Source organism: Pristiophorus japonicus, chromosome 5, assembly GCF_044704955.1.
Source record: "Pristiophorus japonicus isolate sPriJap1 chromosome 5, sPriJap1.hap1, whole genome shotgun sequence".
Classification (NCBI taxonomy): Eukaryota; Metazoa; Chordata; class Chondrichthyes; family Pristiophoridae; genus Pristiophorus; species Pristiophorus japonicus.
The window spans coordinates 84,049,377-84,070,653 of record NC_091981.1 but is presented as its reverse complement, the minus strand read 5'-3'; the positions used below and the strand labels follow the sequence as shown (position 1 = coordinate 84,070,653).

At 44.3% G+C, this 21,277-nt stretch overlaps 1 long non-coding RNA gene across 2 annotated transcripts in view; it reads left to right on the top strand.

The window, feature by feature from the left end:
* LOC139263839 (uncharacterized) overlaps window positions 1-18,095 on the top strand; it is a 138,160-nt gene extending 120,065 nt beyond the window's left edge. The window contains exon 4 of one of the 2 annotated variants that reach the window (XR_011593222.1): window positions 18,025-18,095. This is a non-coding gene — a long non-coding RNA (uncharacterized lncRNA). Of the gene's footprint in view, window positions 1-11,534; window positions 11,614-18,024 lie in introns of those variants that run through there. The other variant, XR_011593223.1, reaches the window with a different exon arrangement.
* Window positions 18,096-21,277: the final 3,182 nt, after the last annotated feature.

Genomic DNA, 21,277 nt, shown 5'->3' with positions numbered 1-21,277 from the left:
TTTGAATTATTATGGGAAGTTCCTACCAAATTTGGCTACTGTATTATATCCACTGAATGAACTATTGAAAAAACAGATCCATTGGAAGTGGTCAAAACAATGTGATACAGCATTCAAAGAGTGTAAAAGCAAATTGGTAGAGAGCACCATGTTAGTTCACTATGACGTATCTAAGGAGATTAGGTTAGCATGTGATGCCTCTCCGTATGGAGTTGGGGTAGTAATTTCTCATGTATTAAGTGGTGGGGAGGAAAGACCAGTGCCAGTGAGAATAATTATGCGCAAATCGAAAGGGAAGCTTTGGCATTAATTTTTGGGGTCAAGAAGTTTCACAAATACTTGTATGGTTGTAAATTTACCATTGTTATGGACCATAAGCCCCTAACAGCAATCCTCCATCCAAAGTCCCCAGTTCCAACATTAGCTGCAGCCCGAATGCAAAGAGGGGCTTTGATTTTGTCAGCATATACATTGATATTGAATACAGATGATCAGCTGATCACAGTAATGCTGATGCAATGTCTAGATTGCCTTCCCCATCACAAGTTATACCCGATAGGGAAGAGGTGTTCTATTTTTCATACCTTGGTGAACTGCCAGTTACAGCTGAAGAGATTGGTAGAGCAACCAAACGTGACCCAGTGAGGTCAAACGTATATGATTATATTGCAAATGGATGGCCAAACCATGTAATAGAAAAAGACATTCATCCATTCTTCATTCGAAGGAATGAATTATCAGTTAATTTTATCATGTGGGGTGCAAGAGTGGGTATACCAAATAAATTCAGGTCCAAATTATTAGCAGACTTCCATGACCAGCACCTGGGAATGTGGTTGACCAAGAGTTTTGCACGCAGGTTCTGATAAAGATATCGAGTACATCGTGAATTAGTGTATGCCATGTCAATCGTTAAGCAAGCAACCACTATCAGTACCATTACAGCCACTGAAATGGCCTCCCAGGGTGTGGTAAAGGCTACATATTGATTTTGCTGAGTTAGAAGGACAACACTTGTTCATGGTGATTGATAACCATTCAAAGTGGGTTGAGGTGTTTCCAATATGGAAAATAACAACAAGTAAAACATTAGACATTTTGCAAAGATTATTTTCTTCATTTGACCTCCCAGAAGAAATTGTTTCGGATAATGGATCACAATTTCGTTCAGAAGAATTTGCACAGTTCATGAGCAAAAATGGTGTGAGACATACCAAGGTTCTACCATACCACCCTGCCTCGAATGGTGCAGCTGCGCGCACTGTACAAATTGTAAAACGTGTCTTCATAAAACAAATGTTAGATCCATATCCAAAGAAACGACAGTTGTCATTGGATCACAAGTTGGCTAATTTTTCGATTACATATCGTAATACTCTTCATACAACTACTGGTCGAACACCAGCAGAGTTGTTTCTCAAACGACAGCCATGAACCAGATTCTCGTTGTTAAAACCAAATTTGGCACAGTTCGTAGAAGAGACACAATTAAGACAGGAAGAGAATCATGATAGAGGTAGAGTAAAAGAGAGAAGTGTGAAATTCAACCAGAAGATGAGAGTGAAGAAACATCACCATAAATGGTTAAAGTGGTTACTAGGAAAAGTGGTGAAGATATGTGGTCCTCGCACATATTTGGTAAAGATGTTTGATAATGGACAGGTTAGGTTTGTTCATATTGATCATATTTTACCTACAGACATGGAAGGAGTTGAAGGTGGGAATGATTCAATTATTTCTGACTCATCAGATAGTTTTGATATACCAGTAGCAAATCCTAAATCCAATGTACTGGAAACAAATCCAGGAGAGAATCAGAATTTAAGTCTGAGTCCGAGTCTGGAAAGCAAACAGCCTGAAGTTGTAGCGATTTCAAATGAAAATCAAGGAAATTCCGTGGAGGAAATCGTTCCTCAGGATGAGCCTCGAATGAGAGTAGATTTGACACTATGTTTGGAAGCTTCTGTTCGAGAGCAAAGGTCTCCTCTTCGAAACAGAAAACAAGCGGTTAAGTTAAATTTGTAAATATGGAAAAAAATAAGTCTGTATCCTGTGTTATGTATAAACATGCACGTTATGTATGATGTTATAATAACTTCTTCATTAAGGAGGGAGAAGTGTAATGTCTGTAAGCTTGTAATGTTGTAGCTCCAAACTGTGGATGTGGACGTATTGTGTACTGCAACTACAGAGTTAATAATAAACAGATCCAGGAAGTTCCAGAGACTTCCGAGAGCTGCCTGCCATGTTAGAAAGCTGTGTCTGCTTGTGATCTGTGAATATATCACAATGGTAAACGTTAATACAAGTGCTCACTGATTAAATGGGGGGCACTAAAACCGGCACATTAATCAAATTATCTTTTGGCAGTAAACTTAAGTCAAATCAAAATTTGGTTGCCGGGGGTGATGATGCACTCCAGTCCCTCCGGCGCCCACCTCTCGTGGAAGACCACGAGAGTACCGGTGGACACCGAGTGCTCCATCTCCAGGAACACCCTGGCTCAGATGTAACCACGGTAGAGAGGCAGGCAGTCCGGCTGAATGACCCCCTCGACCGCCCGCTGCCTGGACCGGCTGATGTACACCTTGGCCATGCCCAGGAGCAGTCCTAGGAGGAGGCCTTCCAAACTGTCCACTCCCCTCCGCACAGGGTGCCTAAAAATCAGAAGTGTGGGACTGAAGTGCAACCAGAATTTGAGGAGCAGCCCCTTCAGATATTGGAAGAGGGGCTGCAACCTCGCACATTCAACATATACGTGGAACATGAATTACTCTAGACCCTGGCCACCTTGCCAAACACAGGCCTCTTGTCCGCCTGCCATCAACTGCTCTACAACTATTTTAGTTGTATCAGTAATCAAGTGCCCCCTGATTAAAGGGGGGGGGGCACACTCCAAAAACTTTTCATGTGACCCCTTGTTTTTATAGGTTTTTTGGGGGGGGGGGTTTTGACAGCACCTAAACACAAATTATACAAGTGCCCCCTGGCTAAAAGTGGGGGGGAGCACTAAAAACCAGCAAATTAAACAAATTAACCGTTAGACATTAAAATCAAATTGAAATTTGGTTGCCGGGGGTGATGATGCACTCCAGTCCCTCAGGCACTCACTTCTCGCGGAAGGCCGCGAGCGTACCGGTCGACACCATGTGCTCCACCTCCAGGGACACCCTGGCTCGCATGTAACCGGTAAGAGAGGTAGGCAGTTGGGCTGAACGACCCCCTCGACTGGCCGCTGCCTGGACCGGCTGGTGGCACCCTTGGACATGCCCAGGAGCAGTCCTGCGAGGAAGCCTTCCGACCTGCCCGTTCCCCTCCGCACAGGGTGCCCAAAGATCAGGAGTGTGGGACTGAAGTGCAACCCCTTCAAATATTGGAAGAGGCAACCAAAGGGAACAGCAATAATCATGGGTGATTTTAACCTGCATATTGATTGGACAAATCAAATTGGTCAGGGTAGCCTTGAGGAAGAGTTCATAGATTGCATAAGGGACGGGTTCCTTGAGCAGTATGTAACTGAACCAACCAGGGGACAGGCTATCCCAGATCTGGTCTTGTGTAATGAGACAGGATTAATAAACAATCTCCTAGTAAAGGATCCCCTCGGAATGAGTGATCATAGCATGAATGAGTTTCAAATTCAGATGGAGGGTGAGAAAGTTGGATCTCTAACCAGCGTACTAAGCTTAAATAAAGGAGACTATGAAGGTATGAGGGCAGAATTGGCTAAAGTGGACTGGGAAAATAGATTAAACTGTGGAACGGTTGATGAAAAGTGGTGTACATTTAAAGAGATATTTCACAACTCTCAAGAAAAATATATTCCAGTAAGGAGGAAAGGGTGCAAGAGAAAAGAAAGCCATCCTTGGCTAACTAAAGAAATAAAAGATGGTATCGCATTAAAAACAAGGGCATACTAAGTGGCCAAAACTAGTGCGAGGACAGAAGACTGGGAAGCTTTTAAAAGGCAGCAAAGAATGACTAAAAAAATGATTAAGAAAGGGAAGATAGACTATGAAAGTAAACTAGCACAAAATATAAAAACAGATAGTAAGAGTTTCTACAGATATATAAAAAGAAAAAGAGTGACTAAAGTAAATGTTGGTCCCTTAGACGACGGGACCGGGGAATTAGTAATGGGGAACATGGAGATGGCAGAAACTCTAAACAAGTATTTTATATCAGTTGTTACGGTAGAGGACACGAACAATATTCTAAAAGTGGATAGTCAAGGTGCTATAGGGGAGGGGAGGAACTTAACACAATCACAATCACTAAGGAGGCAGTGCTCAGTAGGATAATGGGACTAAAGGCAGATAAATCCCCTGGTTCTGATGGTTTGCATCCTTCACTCTTAAGAGAAGTAGTGGCAGGGATTGTGGATGCATTGGTTGTAGTTTACCAAAATTCCCTGGATTCTGGGGAGGTCCCAGCAGATTGGAAAACTGCAAATGTAACGCCCCTATTCAAAAAAGGAGGCAGACAAAAAGCATGAAACTATAGACCAGTTCTATAGACCAGCTCAACATCTGTGGTTGGGAAAATGTTGGAGTCCATTATTAAATTTGCTGGAATTCTTTGAGGATGTAACGAACAGGGTAGATAAAGGGGAACCAGTGGATGTGGTATACTTGGACTTCAAGAAAGCATTTGACAAGGTGCCACACAAAAGGTTACTGCACAAGATAAAAGTTCACGGGGTTGAGGGTAATATATTAGCATGGATAGAAGATTGGCTGACAAACAGAAAATAGAGAGTTGGGATAAATGGTTCATTCTCTGGTTGGCAATCAGTAATGAGTGGGGTGCTGCAGGGATCAGTGCTGGAACCCCAACTATTTACAATCTATATTAACGACTTGGAAGAGGGGACTGAGTGTAACGTAGCCAAGTTTGTTGACGATACAAAGATGGGAGGAAAAGCAATGTGTGAGGAGGACATAAAGAGGCTGCAGGAGGACATAGACAGGCTAAGTGAGTGGGCAAGAATTTGGCAGGTGGAGTACAATATTGAAAAGTGTGAGGTCATGCACTTTGGCAGAAAAAATCAAAGAGCAAGTTATTATTTAATGGCGAAAGATTGCAAAGTGCTGCAGTACAGCGGGACCTGGGGGTACTTGTGCATGAAATACAAAAGAATAGTATGCAGATACAGGAAGTGATCAGGAAGGCCGATGGAATCTTGGCCTTTATTGCAAAGGGGACAGAGTATAAAAGCGGGGAAGTCTTGTTACAGCTGTACAGGTTATTGGTGAGGCCACACCTGGATTACTGCGTGCAGTTTTGGTTTCCATATTTACGAAAGGTGCAGGCAGTTCAGAGAAGGTACACTAGGTTGATTTTGGGATGAGGGGGTTGACTTATGAGGAAAGGTTGAGTAGGTTGGGCCTCTGCTCATTGGAATTGAGAAGAATGAGAGGTGATCTTTTAGAAACGTATAAGATTATGAGGGGACTTGACAAGGTGGATGCAATGAGGATGTTTCCACTGGTGGGGGAGACTAGAACTAGAGGGCATGATCTTAGAATAAGGGGCCGCCCATTTCGAACTGAGATGAGAAGACATTTCTTCTCTCAGAGGGTTGTGAATCTGTGGAATTCGCTGCCTCAGAGAGCTGTGGATGCTGGGACATTAAATAAATTTAAGACAGAAATAGACAGTATCTTAAGTGAGAAGGGAATAAGGATTTATGGGGAGCGGGCAGGGAAGTGGAGCTGAGTCCATGATCAGATCAGCCATGATTTTATTGCATGACGGAGCAGGCTCGAGGAACATAGAAACATAGAAAATAGGTGCTGGAGTAGGCCATTCGGCCCTTTGAGCCTGCACCATCATTCAATAAGATCATGGCTGATCATTCCCTCAAGTACCCCTTTCCTGCTTTCTTTCCATACCCCTTGATCCCTTTAGCCGTAAGGGCCATATCTAACTCCCTCTTAAATATACCAATTAACTGGCCTCCACAACTCTCTGCGGTAGGGAATTCCACAGGGTTAACAACTCTCTGAGTGAAGAAGTTTCTCCTCATCTCAGTCCAAATGGCCTACGCCTTATCCTAAGACTGTGTCCCCTGGGTCTGGACTTCCCCATCATCGGGAACATTCTTCCCGCATCTAACCTGTCTAGTCCCATCAGAATATTATAAGTTTCTATGAGATCCCCTCTCATTCTTCTAAACTCCAGTGTATAAAGGCCCAGTTGATCCAGTCTCTCCTCATATGTCAGTCCCGCCAACCCAGGAAACAGTCTGGTGAACCTTTGCTGCACTCCCTCAATAGCAAGAACGTCCTTCCTCAGATTAGGAGACCAAAACTGAACACAATAATCCAGGTGAGGCCTCACCAAGGCCCTGTACAACTGCAGTAAGACCTCCCTGCTCCTATACTCAAATCCCCTAGCTATGAAGGCTAACATACCATTTGCCTTCTTCACCACCTGCTGTTTCTGCATGCCAACTTTCAATGAATCATGAACCATGACACCCAAGTCTCGTTGTACCTCCCCCTTTCCTAATCTGCCGCCATTCAGATAATATTCTGCCTTCGTGTTTTTGCCCCCAAAGTGGATAACCTTACATTTATCCACATTATACTGCATCTGCCATGCATTTACCCACTCACCTAACCTGTCCAAGTCACCCTGCAGCATTTTAGCGTTCTCCTCACAGCTCATACCGCCACCCGGTTTAGTGTCATCTGCAAACTTGGAGATATTACACTCAATTCCTTCATCTAAATCATTAATGTATATTGTAAAGAGCTGGGGTCCCAGCACTGAGCCCTGCGGCACTCCACTAGTCACTGTCTGCCATTCTGAAAAGGACCCATTTATCCCGACTCTCTGCTTCCTGTCTGCCAAGCAGTTCTCTATCCACATCAGTACATTACCCCCAATACCATGCGCATGGATTTTGCACACCGATCTCTTGTGCGGGACCTTGTCAAAAGCCTTTTGAAAGTCCAAATACACCACATCCACTGGTTCTCCCTTGTCCACTCCACTAGTTACATCCTCAAAAAATTCCAGAAGATTTGTCAGGCGTGATTTCCCTTTCATAAATCCATGCTGACTTGGACCGATCCTGTAACTGCTTTCCAAATGCGCTGTTATTTCATCTTTAATAACTGATTCCAACATTTTCCCCACTACTGATGTTAGAAAATTACCCATTTTCTCTCTCCCTCCTTTTTTAAACAGTGTGTTAAATTAACTATACTCCAGTCCTTAGGAAATGATTCTGCTCCTACTTCTTTTGTTCTTAATCAACATATACGTGGAACACGGACTCCTCTAGACCCTGGTCACCTTGCCAAACACAGGCCTTTTGTCCACCTGTCATCAACTGCTCTACAACTATTTTTGTGGAAAAAAAATAATCAAGTGCCCCCTGATTAAAGGGGGTGGGGCACACTCCAAAACCTTTTCAAGTGCTCCCTTGTTTTTTTTGAGGGCACTAAAAACACAAATTATACAAGTGCCCCCTGGCTAAAAGGGTTGGGGGGGGGGGGGATCACTAAAACGAACAAACGTAAACAAATTAAACTTTAGACATTAAGATGAAATTAAAATTTGGTTGCCGGGCGTGATGATGCACTCCAGTCCCTCCAGCGCCCACCTCTCGCGGAAGGCCGCGAGCGTACCGGTGGACACCGCGTGCTCCATTTCCAGGGACACCCTGGCTCGGATATAACCGCAGAAGAGAGGCAGGCAGTCGGGCTGAACGAGCCCCTCGACTGCGCGCTGCCTGGACCGGCTGATGGCTCCCTTGGCCATGCCCAGGAGCAGTCCTACGAGGAAGCCTTCTGTCCTGCCCGCTCCCCTCTGCACAGGGTGCCCAATGATCAGGATTGTGGGACTGAAGTGCAACCAGAATTTGAGGAGCAGCCCCTTCAAATATTGAACATTTCAACATATACGTGGAACATGGACTCCTCTAGACCCTGGTCACCTTGCCAAACACAGGCTTCTTGTCCGCCTGCCATCAACTACTCCACAACTATTTTGTAGGAAACCAATTAAATCACGTGTCCCCTGATTAAAGAGGGATCACAATCCAAAAACTTTCAAACAAGTGCCCCCTTGTTTTTTTTTTCTTTGAGGGCACTAAAACACAAATTATACAAGTGCCCCCTGGCTAAAAGGGCGGGGGGCACTAAAACCGGTACAATGAACAAATTAAACTTTAGACATTTAAAATCAAATTAAAATTTGGTTGCCGAGGGTGATGATGCACTCCAGTCCTCCCGGCGCCCACCTCTCGCGGAAGGCCGCGAGCGTACCGGTCGACACCACGTGCTCCAGCTCCAGGTATACCCTGGCTCGGATATAACCGCAGAAGAAAGGCAGGCAGTCGGGCTGAATGACCCCCTCGATCACCCGCTGCCTGGACTGGCTGATGGCCCCCTTGGCAATGCCCAGGAGCAGTCTTATGAGGAGGCCTTCCATCCTGCCCGCTTCCCTCCACACAGGGTGCCCAAAGATCAGGAGTGTGGGACTGAAGTGCAGCCAGAATTTGAGGAGCAGCCCCTTCAAATATTGGAAGAGGGGCTGCAACCTCGCACATTCAACATATACGTGGAACATGGATTCCTCTAGACCCTGGTCACCTTGCCAAACACAGGCCTCTTGTCCACCTGCCACCAACTGCTCTACAACTATTTTAGTAGAAAAACAGAAAATCAAATGCCCCCTGATTAAAGGGAGGGACACACCAAACATTTGCAAACAAGTGCCCCCCTTTTTTTTTGTTTTTTTTGCTTTTTTTTAGGGCAGTGAAAAACACAAATTATACAAGTGCCCCCTGGCTAAAAGCGGCAGGGCAGCACTAAAACCGGCACAATAAACAAATTAAACTTTAAGAAATAATAATTAAATTAAAATTTGGTTGCCAGGAGTGATGATGCACTCCAGTCCCTCCGACGCCCACCTCTCGTGGAAGGCCGAGCAACTGCTCTACAACTATTTTTGGCTGTAAAACAATAACTCAATTAAATCAAGTGCCCCTTGATTAAAGGGGGGGACACTCCAAACAGTCTTCACGTGCCCTTTTTTGTTTTTTTTTGTTTTTTTGGGGGGTTCTTTTGTGGGTTTTTTTTATGTTTTTGGGGGGGGGGGGCACCAAAACCACAAATTATACAAGTGCCCCCTGACTAAAAGGGCACTTGAAAAATGTTTCCAGTGTCCTCCCCCTTTAATCAGGGGGGCACTTGATTTATTTGTTTAATTGTTTACAACCAAAAGAGTTGTAGAGCTGTTAAAAAACAAACAAAAAAAATGCCTTGAAAAGTGTTTGGAGTGTCCCCCAGATCAGGAGGCACTTGATTTAACTGTTTAGTTGTGTTTTGCAACAAAAGAGTTGTAGAGCAGTTGCGCGGTCGACAAATTATACAAGTGCCCCCTGGCTAAAACCCGGCACAATAAAACAAATGAAACTTTATAACATATAAAATCAAATTAAAATTTGGTTGCCAGGGGTGATGCACTCCAGTCCCTCCGGCGCCCACCAATGAGGTCAATTTCTCCCCTTTGAAACACCATGAGAGAGGGTTTATGATCCGAAGATACCACTATGATTTCCATTGTTAATCAACCACTTGATCAACCACAAATTTCCACTTTTTTATGTACAATAGGGTAGAAACTGGTCCTTGCCGCACCTGTTTTTAGGTGGAAAACAAGAGTAAAAAGGAACAATTTCAGGGCAAAACATCCCGTGCATGATCAGCACCTGCTATGTGGGCACTGCCCTATTGGTGTGGTCGGCTTTGCAGGCAGTTCAGGCGGCTGCCTAACACAGGCATTAGGCACCTTGCATATGTTAATTAGGAGTCCAAGTCCTGTAAAACGAGTCTTCAATGAGCGAAACAAATGCCAGGCCTAAACCCCTCAGAATTCTTCAGTGGCTCCTGTGACCACCAATTAAAGGCAAGTTAATTATCACATTAAAATGGTTTAAAAATCCCTGTGGAGCCTGGTGGAACAGAAGTACTGCCTGGTGGAACAGAAGTACAGTCGTCGCCCCATTGCCCCTTCCAACGCCCCCCTGCCACAATTTACCTTTGAGCCACTGCCAACGAGGCAAATGGCCCGACATTCTGCAGTTGCAATGTATGAGCTGTCTTTGAAGGCATGTCAGGCCGGCCTTGGGCCTTTCAGTTGAGAACCACATTGCCTGCGCAGCACCAAGTCAAGGCCCAGATGAGTTTTAACCCCAATATCTATCATAGCATAATGTGGTCCTTTGCCATTCACCCCAACTTTCTTACAATAAACTAAGCTGAGAACTACTAGACTATGCTATTTGTTGGCAAATGGGCCTAGCGAGTGGTATCCAAATATCATCGGAATGGATGACCTAAGCATGGACACTGCAGCAAAAGTTGATTTTTCTCGGTCAAATTCTGAATCTTCAGAGATCCACTGAGAAGGCTTTCTGAGACCTAGACCTGAAATATGTGGAAATATGACTGGTCTTTTTTTATTGGCCTCAAAACACCTCTTAAGAATGATTAAAAAAATGATATTGTTTCCTTAATTGAGGTTAATTTGTAGTTGAGGGATTCTTACATGATGTGCTTCTATCAGCTCCCATGACAGCTCTGCAAATTTGTAGCTGTGCCATACAGATTCCAGGTTCAATCTCTGTTTTTTGCGGAGGTAGCTAACCTCAGCTGGATAGCAGGTGCTACAATCAGCTTGAGCTGCTGCTCCTGATCATTATCCAGTAAGCCCTGCAGTAACTGCATTTGTGTGGATGTTGCGGCCACGTGGCCGAATGGATAAGGCATCCGACTTCAGTGTTAATCGTGACGTTGTCAGAAGATTGCAGGTTCGGATTATGCCCCGATTCTTTAACACACCGGGCAAAAACTTATATCCACGCCAGGGTGTCCTTGGAGATGGAGCACGCAGCGTCCACCGGTACGCTCGCGGCCTTCCGCGAGAGGTGGGCGTCAGAGGGACTGGAGTGCATCGTTACCCCCGGCAACCAAGTTTTAATTTGATTTTATTTATTTTACAGTTTGATTTGTTTGAATTGCCGGTTTTAGTGTCCCCCTCCCCTTTTATAGGGGGCACTTGTAAATTATGTTTTTAGAGCCCAAAAAAACAAAAAAGAAATCTACAAAAATATTTAAAAAAAACAAAAACAAAAAAAAAGGGCCTTGCGAAATGTTTGGTGTGTCCCCCAGATCGGGGGTCACTTGACCTAATGTTTATTTGTCGCCTTTAAAAGAGTTGTGTGTGGATGTTAGCTAGTGACTGCATGATCAAGCTAGGCTCTGATATCCCTGTGGTAGCCAGTACTGTCCTCTCTTACCTTAGCAAGTGTATACACTCTGGATAACATATAAAAAAACAAATTAGCAGTACCACAGATTAATGCTTATCTTTGAATTGTCATTGTAGTGAGTAGTGAATGATATTCTTCCTTTTGATGCTGGATTGTCCTTGCATCACCATCTTTCACATTGAAAAATATCTCCAGACTAAACATTCTTTTTGCATTTTTTATTTTCATTTCCTTCTCTTTCCAGTTATTTTTTTACAGATTCAATCCTCCGATGGAAAAATAATATTTACAATGAAAATTGAACATATACATTTATATCTTATAATAATTACTCCTTCAAGGTAATTTCAGGGATTGTTTATTTGAAGTTCAGTAGGCCAGCTACATTATTATATTTTGAGTTGATGGATAGATTTGCATTGAAATAAGAGGTTCTGTGCTAAGAGCGGGATGTCGGAGAATGACCTCTAAAATCCATAGAATATCTGAATATGTTGGACAAAGTAGGTGGGAATGTAGGAGCAAAGGAAGGGATGGAAGCGACCCAAATCAAAAACTGGCAGGTAGTGAGAGACCACTCCCAGGATGTAGATGGAAACTACTTCAGCTTTGTACCATTTACAAATGAACTTTAAAGTTTCTGATGCAGTCCATTAAATCACGTGAGATCTTTTCAAATTTAATTTTTAATCTTTTTATTAATAGACTGTCCTATCCTTGTTAATATTATCATTTGAAACCTGGTATTCAGATGTTGATAAGCACAGTTCTCAACACATGCAGAACTCATTCTCCCTGATTTAAGAGCATCGAGAAGCTTAAACATTGAGAAGACCAAAGCCATTGGGGGAATTTTATCGTAGGTGAGCGGGTGGGCGTGGCTAGCGGATGGAGAGGGGTGAAAAGGGGAAAATTGGAAGCATGTCAGGAAGCCTGCTTCAACCTGCTGACTTCCCGGTTTTACCCATGGCGGGACATGGGGACGGACAGCCAACCCGCTCCCAGGAGACAGGTTGGCACTTTAAATATGATAATGAGGCTGGAAGCTTCGGATCTAACCTGCTGTGCAGGTCTTACTGTGGCCAGCCAGGTTTCCTGGGCCTCGGGAATCCAGGCAGCTGCAATAAGGCAAGGACAGCCTCGGGGGGAAGTTCAGTGCAGTGCTTTTCCCAGGCCCCCCCAAGATTCCCCACCATCAGTCCCCAACACCCCCAGACAAACCCCCGGGATCAGACTAACACAGGTTCAGGGATCAGACCACCCCGCCAGGGGACAGGGATTGAACCTCCCTCCCCGGAATCGGACCAACCCAGGTTCAGGGATCAGACCGCCTCCCCACCCCCGGAGTCGGGGATCGGACCTACCTGGTCCTGCGGCCTCCTCTAGAGTTCTTGCTGACCGACCCAAAGCCAAGCCTGTCAATCAGGCTGACCTCCATGCGGAGAACCTGGCAATGATGTCAGGGGCACGCTGTGGAGTTAAATCTCCACAGCTTGTGGGGAAACCCAGAATTCTGAGTATCCCGCGCCCTACCGTAATACCCGCTCCGATCGGATTTGAAGGTAAATATTCTGGCCTTTGTCTTTGGCTCCTGCCATAAAGTTCATACCCTCGCCACCGATTCCATCATCCTGCCTGGTCACTGTCTCATGTCGAACCAAACTGTTGACAACCTCGATATCCTACTTGAGCCTGAGCTGAGCATACGGTCATACCCTCCATTACAAACACCACCAACTTCCATTTCCATAGCATCATCCATCTCCACTTGTACCTCATCCCATTGTCTGCTGAAACTCTCGTCTATACCTTTGTCAGCCCCAGACTTGACTATTTCAATGCTCTTCTAAGCAGTCTTCCATCCTCCACCCTTCAAAAACTTCAGCACATCCAAAGCTCTGTTGCTCATATCATATACCACAGCAAATCCCACTCATCAATTACCCCGAAGTTCGCTGATCTATATTGGCTATTCGTCCCCCAATGTCTCAATTTTAAAATTATCATCCCTGTATATAAATCTCTTCATGACCTGCCCTTCCCTATTTATGTAATCTTTTACAGCCCTACAACTTTGCTCCAACTCTGGCCTCTTGTGCATCCCACTCCCAATGCCCCACCATTGGTGGCCGTGTCTCCAGCCTTCTAGGCCCAAGCTCTGGAATTTCTTCCCTAACTTTCTCCATCTGGTGTTCTTTCTCTAACACATCCTTAAAACTCACCTCTTTTACCAAGCTTTTATTTACCCCTTCTAATATCGCCGCCTTTGGCTCGGTCTCAATTTTTGTCTGATTGTGCTGCTGTAAAGTGCCTTGGGCCATTTGTTCGACATTAAAGGCACTATATAAATGCAAGTTGTTGTGTACAACTTGGGTATGCCCATGAGCAGACATCTGTCTCAAAGAAGCAGCAGGGCTTAAAAGCAATGTTATGTGTGCCATTGTACAACTGGAATTCTTTATATGTTTAAATCTGTTAACTTTTAGGCTGCACCCCCAATACACAAGACTAAAATATGGTGGAAATTGGTATATTTCACCTCCTTCCCAAACCCAAAAATAATTTAAGTGGTTTCATTCTAGGTAGAGCAACAGGAAGCAGTAAGCTTTTGCAATGAAATGGTCATATTCTACACACACATTCCTTTCAAAATTCTTCTTTAACTATACATTTACACAAAACTTCAGTGAATGTTATATCTTTCAATTATTTATGGATCAGTTATGTATCTATTATGTTAGCTATTCAGCTGTAAATTGTTAAATATGTTATGATTAATCTCCCACCATGCTTTGCGGGAACTGGGTCTGTATAGATTCATTAAATTCATTTGTGAAATGTATTTTTGATGTATCCACACAGAGGTGCAACGTTTAGATTCACTTAATAAGACCACAAAAAGTAACATACCCTAATTTCTATAATTACAAACCATGAGTCACAAAAGACTCTGCATGAGTCAGTTCCTGACTCAGCCGTGTACCTTTGCATAAGCATCATTTACATTGTGACAGTATAAATTGTCAGGTCTTAACCCTCTGAGCTACAGAAGTAGTTATGAACAAGGTAATATAAAGGAACATAAAGCACATTCTTTCAAGTTGTTTAGAGAATACTGTTCTTTTTGCATTTATATTGTTTACAATTATATGTATTAAATTTATGTATCAGCTCGTATCAGTACCAAGCAGTCTCAGTTCACGTAGATTTCCAACAATGCCCCAGCCTCAGAAGACCACCAACAGCAGTGGTGTGATATTTGTTTCCACATCTCACATCTGCTATTTGTATGTCTCTTGAGTACAATCCTCAATTCACTATCAGTTTGTAGGCAGTTATGTACTGTGGTCCTGTGGCCACAGTGAATGCGATTGAGGCTGATTTGACTCATTTCACATAGAACTCTTATGAACATTAGGTTGTGGTTGATAATGAAGAAGAAAGCTGTAGACTGCAGGAAGCTATCAGTGAACTGGTCAGGTAGGCAGAACATTGACAAATGGAATTCAATCCTGAGAAGTGTGAGGTAATGCATTTGGGGAGATCTAACAAGGCAAGGGAATACACAATAAATGTTAGGACACTGAGCAGTGTAGAGAAACAAAGGGACCTTGGAGTACATGTTCACAGATCACTGAAGGTAGCAGGACAGGTAGATAAGGTGGTTAAGAAGGCATATGGGATACTTGCCTTTATTAGCCAAGGCATAGAATATAAGCTGCTCTCAGGCCGCCGCACCTCCACTCCTTTTATGGCCCCGACCTGCTGCTGGTGTTCTCACGCAGGTCGGAGCCTCCACGCTACTCCCGGGCTGCTGCACCTCTGCTCTTGGAGAAAGGTTCTGTTGGATGATGTGTGAACACCAGTGGCAGGTCGGGGCCATAAAAGGAGCAGAGGTGCAGTGGCCCGGGAGCAGCGTGGAGGCATACCACTTCAGGGAGCAGCGCGAGCTGCGACGGCAGCGAAGAGTGACGTCATCAAGGTCCAGGTTGGTGATTGGAGCGTGGGGAGACACAGCAGGAGCGGTGAGAGACTGTGGAGCGATGTGATCAGGGCCCAGGAGAGGCGTGAGTTCGGGGCCAGGGCCCAGGGGCAGCACAGGCCAGTCCACACTGCGATATGTGTGCGCACTAGGTCCGTGCAGCAGAGCAGGTCTCCAGTCATCTTGGGTAATCCTTGCTGTTGGACCAAGACCCAGCTATGTCAAGCTCGTGTGGTGGCATGTGTGCAATGGCCACCCCACATTAAAAAAATCCATGCACAGGCATCTTCCTCCCTTCAGGATGTAGTTCAGGACCTGGAATTTTAGGCCCTTCATTGGAACACCTGTGAACTTATCCTTTTTTGGCGGGGAAGCAAGTCATCCTCGTTTTGAAGGACTGCCTATGATGATGATGAGAATATAAGAGCAGGGCAGTTATGCTTGAACTGTATAAAACACTAGTTAGGCCACAACTAGAGTACTGCTAGCATTTCTGGTCATCACATTACAGGAAAGATGCGATTGCACTAGACAGGATACAGAGGAGAATTACACGGATGTTGTATGGACTTGAGAATTTTAGCTATGAGGAAAGATTGGATAGGCTGGGTTTGTTTTCTTTGGAACAGAGGAGGCTGAGGGAAAACCTAATTGAGGTGTATAAAATTATGAGGGGCCGAGATAGTGTTTGACAAGGTCCCACACAAGAGATTGGTGTGCAAAATTAAAGCACATGGTATTGGGGGTAATGTACTGATGTGGATGGAGAAACGGTTGGCAGACAGGAAGCAGAGAGTCGGGATAAACGGGTCCTTTTCAGAATGGCAGGCAGTGACTAGTGGGGTGCCGCAGCTATTTACAATATACATTAATGATTTAAATGAAGGAATTGAGTGTAATATCTCCAAGTTTGCAGATGACACTAAGCTGGGTGGTGGTGTGAGCTGTGAAGAGGATGCTAAGAGGCTGCAGGAGGACTTGGACAGGTTAGGTGAGTGGGCAAACGCATGGCAGATGCAATATATTGCGGATAAATGTGACGTTATCCACTTTGGTGGCAAAAACATGAAGGCAGAATATTATCTGAATGGCGGGAGATTAGGAAAAGGGGAGGTGCAACAAGACCTGTGTGTCATGGTACATGAGTCATTGAAAGTTGGCATGCAGGTACAGCAGGTGGTGAAGAAGGCAAATGGAATGTTGGCCTTCATAGCTAGGGGATTTGAGTATAAGAGTGGGGAGGTCTTACTGCAGTTGTACAGGGCTTTAATGAGGCCTCACCTGGAATATTGTGTTCAGTTTTGGTCTCCTAATCTGAGGAAGGATGTTCTTCCGATTGAGGGTGTGCAGCGAAGGTTCACCAGACTGATTCCTGGGATGGCAGGATTGACATATGAGGAGAGACTGGATTGACTGGGCCTGTATTCACTGGAGTTTAGAAGGATGAGAGGGAATCTCATAGAAACATCTAAAATTCTGACGGGACTGGACAGGTTAAATGCAGGAAGTATGTTCCCGAAGTTGGGGAAGTCCAGAACCAGAGGACATAGTCTTCGGATAAGGGGTAAGTCATTTAGGATTGAGATGAGGAAAAACTTCTTCACTCAGAGAGTTGTTAACCTGTGGAATTCTCTACCACAGAGAGTTGTTGATGCCAGTTCATTGGATATATTCAAGAGGGAGTTAGATATGGTCCTTACAGCTAAAGGGATCAAGGGGTATGGAGAGAAAGCAGGAAAGGGGTACTGAGGTGAATGATCAGCCATGATCTTATTGAATGGTGGTGCAGGCTTGAAGGGCCAAATGGCCTACTCCTGCATCTAGTTTCTATATTTCTATGTTTCTATAGGAAGGACCTATTCCCTTTAGCAGAGGGATCAATAACCAGGGGGCATAGATTTAAAGTAATTGTAGGAAGTTTAGAGGGGATTTGTGGAGAAATGTTTGCACCCAGAGAATGGTCTGGAACTCACTGCTTGAAAGGATGATAGAGGCAGAATCCCTCATAGCATTTAGAAAAGTATTTGGATATGCACTTGAAGTGCCATAACCTACAAAGCTACGGACCAAGAGCTGGAAAGTGGGATTAGGCTGGATAGCTCTTTGTTGGCCGGCACGGACACGATGGGCCGAATAGCCTCCTTCTATGCCGTAACTTTCTATGATTCTATGAAAGGTGAAAGGATGAGTGTTAACCCACTCGGATAGATTTTGAATTATGTAAAGTTGATGCTCCTTGACATAGTATTCAGGTTTTTTGGTCAATGCACCAAGAATTTCATCAGCGTTCTTCTGTAGGCTGCCCCATCCAGGTCCACATCTGTGTCCTCTGCAGCAGAACATGTTTGCTACCTCACCTTCCGGGGAGCTGGCACCTGCGCTACCCTTTCCTCCTGGCTTGGTTGCAGCCAACTCATGCCCGATGAATCTCCCCGTGCAGATCCCGCCTCTAAGCTACCCTCTAAATTATGCACAGTGCCAGTATCTGAGCTGGTAGCAAGGAGTGTCAGATCAAGTGATGGTGTTTCTTCTTCTTCATCACCCTTCTCTCTTTTTCTACAACAACTGGCTGGGCAGGTTGGATTGCTTGGGTATGTGAAATAAGAAAACCACAATGGTACAGTTGTGGTGAGGGAAGGGGCAAAATCAAGAGGAGCAGATTGTAAATCAGAAAAGGTTGTGAAATGTGGGGGAAGTGGAATATGAGAAGAAGGATAACATATGAGAATACTGTCATCTTGTAATCTTTCAGGCCACGGGCTCAGCCATGCTCCTCCCAAGAATGACCAGCACCTTCTTCTCCAAAGGGGTGAGGTGATGCAGGTAAGCCTGTCCCCGCCGGTTAGGTTCTGCTGCTGCCGATTATGCACCATCTTTTCCTGCAAGATAAAGGGAAGTCTGTCAGTGAGTGCGGTGCAATGTGTTTTGGTGATGTGCCTGTCATGGTTGAATAGCTGACAGTGTGTGCCTGCCGTGAGATGTGGATGTGAGGCTTACAGCAGTTATAAGTGTGAGAGGGTGAGGCGAAGCTATGAATGTGAGGTATGAGTTGTGTTTGGTAGAGGTTGTTGGTCGGTGAGTGATGGGGGTATGGTACATTGAGCAGTGTGTGAGGCTAGTGGTGCAGATGTTGGGATATGGCATTTGAAGAAGAATTCACTGACCTTGACTACTCGTGTGAGGTCATTAAATTTCTTCCTGCACTACATCCCGGTCCTTGGGGCTACACTGCTGGCATTTAAAACAGTGGCTATTTGCTTACATTGCACTTTGGCCTGTTGACTGGAGGGCCTCCTGGCCTCCTGTAGATCGAGGAAGACTATCCTCCTATTGACCTTCTGCACCAAGGTCTCTGATGCTGCATCAGAGAACCTTGGTGTATGCTCCCTCCCCTGTTGTGAGATCATGATCTTATTAAATGGCGGAGCAGGCTCGAGGGGCTAGATGGCCTACTCCTGTTCCTAATTCTTATGTTCTTATGTTCTTATATTATGAATTGATATTTTGCACTGTCTTCCACAGCCAGTTGAATGATAATCTGCAGGCAGAATGCACCTCCCCTTTAAGATGTGCACACTTATTGTAAGAAAGCTTTAAGGTGTTACCTTTGCACGAAATTGGGCCCCCTGCTGAGCATTCATGGAAATGAGCACACAGCACGAAGTTAGCATGCTGCCTGTAGTCCTCCGAACGTGTATGGGTGTATGGGTCACTAGTGCATCGCGATCCCTGCACCCGATTTTTGGGGGCAAGCAAATTACTCGGCCTGTAAGTCTTCCTTGTAATAATAAATAATACATGCTTACAGCTGTACAGGGCATTCCGTTTAATTTGTTTGTGTTGACATAATGAAGAAAATGATAGACAAGGAGAGGAAGGAGAGAGAGAAAAAGGACAAAACGGAGTGCACAAAACTATAGCTAACCAAAAGAAAAATAAACAAGATTCCATTCAGGATAAAGTTTCAGAGGTTTTAAAGTGCTGGATTATGCAGTTTGTTTTCAGTCCTCCGATTTTAACATTTATTTGGACTATAGCCCATTCCTAAATAGAACAGAGAATAATTGAATCTGCAAATGGAATGCAGATAGATTTCTGCACCAATCATTCGCTGGAAAATGGTGAGAAATCTCACTCAATCCTGAGTGTCTTTCTGTGTTGTGACTAAAATAACATGACTGAACAGCTTAATACAGTTCTGACAACACTAGAAATTTTCTTTTCGAAAGAACTTCCTCAGGGCAGATTTCACAATTGATTGAATGGAAACATCAGGGAAGAAAGCCAATTTTGTATTCAGTTTGTTGCAAGAAACTTTGCATAATATGAAGGGTGAGAGCACATGGATAACGTAAAATTCCAATATGCTTTGAAATTACCTATGTGTTAATGCATTTGTGTGAAATTTCATTGTCTGTTATTTAAATAAAGATATCAGCATGTTTACCTTAAATAGGTTAACGTTTTAAGGTAGAAAAGGGATGTCATATCAACATGTTAAAAATCGGTTACATTAATCTAATTGCTGTTTGTGGGACCTTGCTGTGCGCAAATTGTTTGTCGCATTTCCTACATTACAACAGTGACTACACTTCAAAATTATTTCATTATCTGTGAAGTAATTTGGAACACCCTGAGGACATTGAAGGTACTACATGAATGCAAGTTGTTTTATTTCTTTACTTTTGTCAGGCAGAGTCATTTAAAGACAATGGGCTAGAAATTCATTAGTATTCCGCCCATTTACCACTCACTTTACCGCCTATTTAATGCTGAGAAGCACTTTATCGCCCAAATGAGTGTAAAAGTGGAAATTACTGCCCAAAAAAGGAGGGAGAGAGAAAACAGGGAATTATAGACCGGTCAGCCTGACATCGGTAGTGGGTAAAATGATGGAATCAATTATTAAGGATGTCATAGCAGCGCATTTGGAAAGAGGTGACATGATAGGTCCAAGTCAGCATGGATTTGTGAAAGGGAAATCATGCTTGACAAATCTTCTGGAATTTTTTGAGGATGTTTCCAGTAGAGTGGACAAGGGAGAACCAGTTGATGTGGTATATTTGGACTTTCAGAAGGCTTTCGACAAGGTCCCACACAAGAGATTAATGTGCAAAGTTAAAGCACATGGGATTGGGGGTAGTATGCTGACATGGATTGAGAACTGGTTGTCAGACAGGAAGCAAAGAGTAGAAGTAAATGGGGACTTTTCAGAATCGCAGGCAGTGACTAGTGGGGTACCGCAAGCTTCTGTGCTGGGACCCCAGCTGTTTACACTGTACGTTAATGATTTAGACGAGGGGATTAAATGTAGCATCTCCAAATTTGCGGATGACACTAAGTTGGGTGGCAGTGTGAGCTGCGAGGAGGATGCTATGAGGCTGCAGAGCGACTTGGATAGGTTAGGTGAGTGGGCAAATGCATGGCAGATGAAGTATAATGTGGATAAATGTGAGGTTATCCACTTTGGTGGTAAAAACAGAGAGACAGACTATTATCTAAATGGTGACAGATTAGGAAAAGGGGAGGTGCAAAGAGACCTGGGTGTCATGGTACATCAGTCATTGAAGGTTGACATGCAGGTACAGCAGGCGGTTAAGAAAGCAAATGGCATGTTGGCCTTCATAGCGAGGGGATTTGAGTACAGGAGCAGGGAGGTGTTGCTACAATTGTACAGGGCCTTGGTGAGGCCACACCTGGAGTATTGTGTACAGTTTTGGTCTCCTAACCTGAGGAAGGACATTCTTGCTATTGAGGGAGTGCAGCGAAGGTTCACCAGACTGATTCCCGGGATGGCGGGACTGACATATCAAGAAAGACTGGATCAACTGGGCTTGTATTCACTGGAGTTCAGAAGAATGAGAGGGGACCTCATAGAAATGTTTAAAATTCTGACGGGGTTAGACAGGTTAGATGCAGGAAGAATGTTCCCAATGTTGGGGAAGTCCAGAACCAGGGGACACAGTCTAAGGATAAGGGGGAAGCCATTTAGGACCGAGATGAGG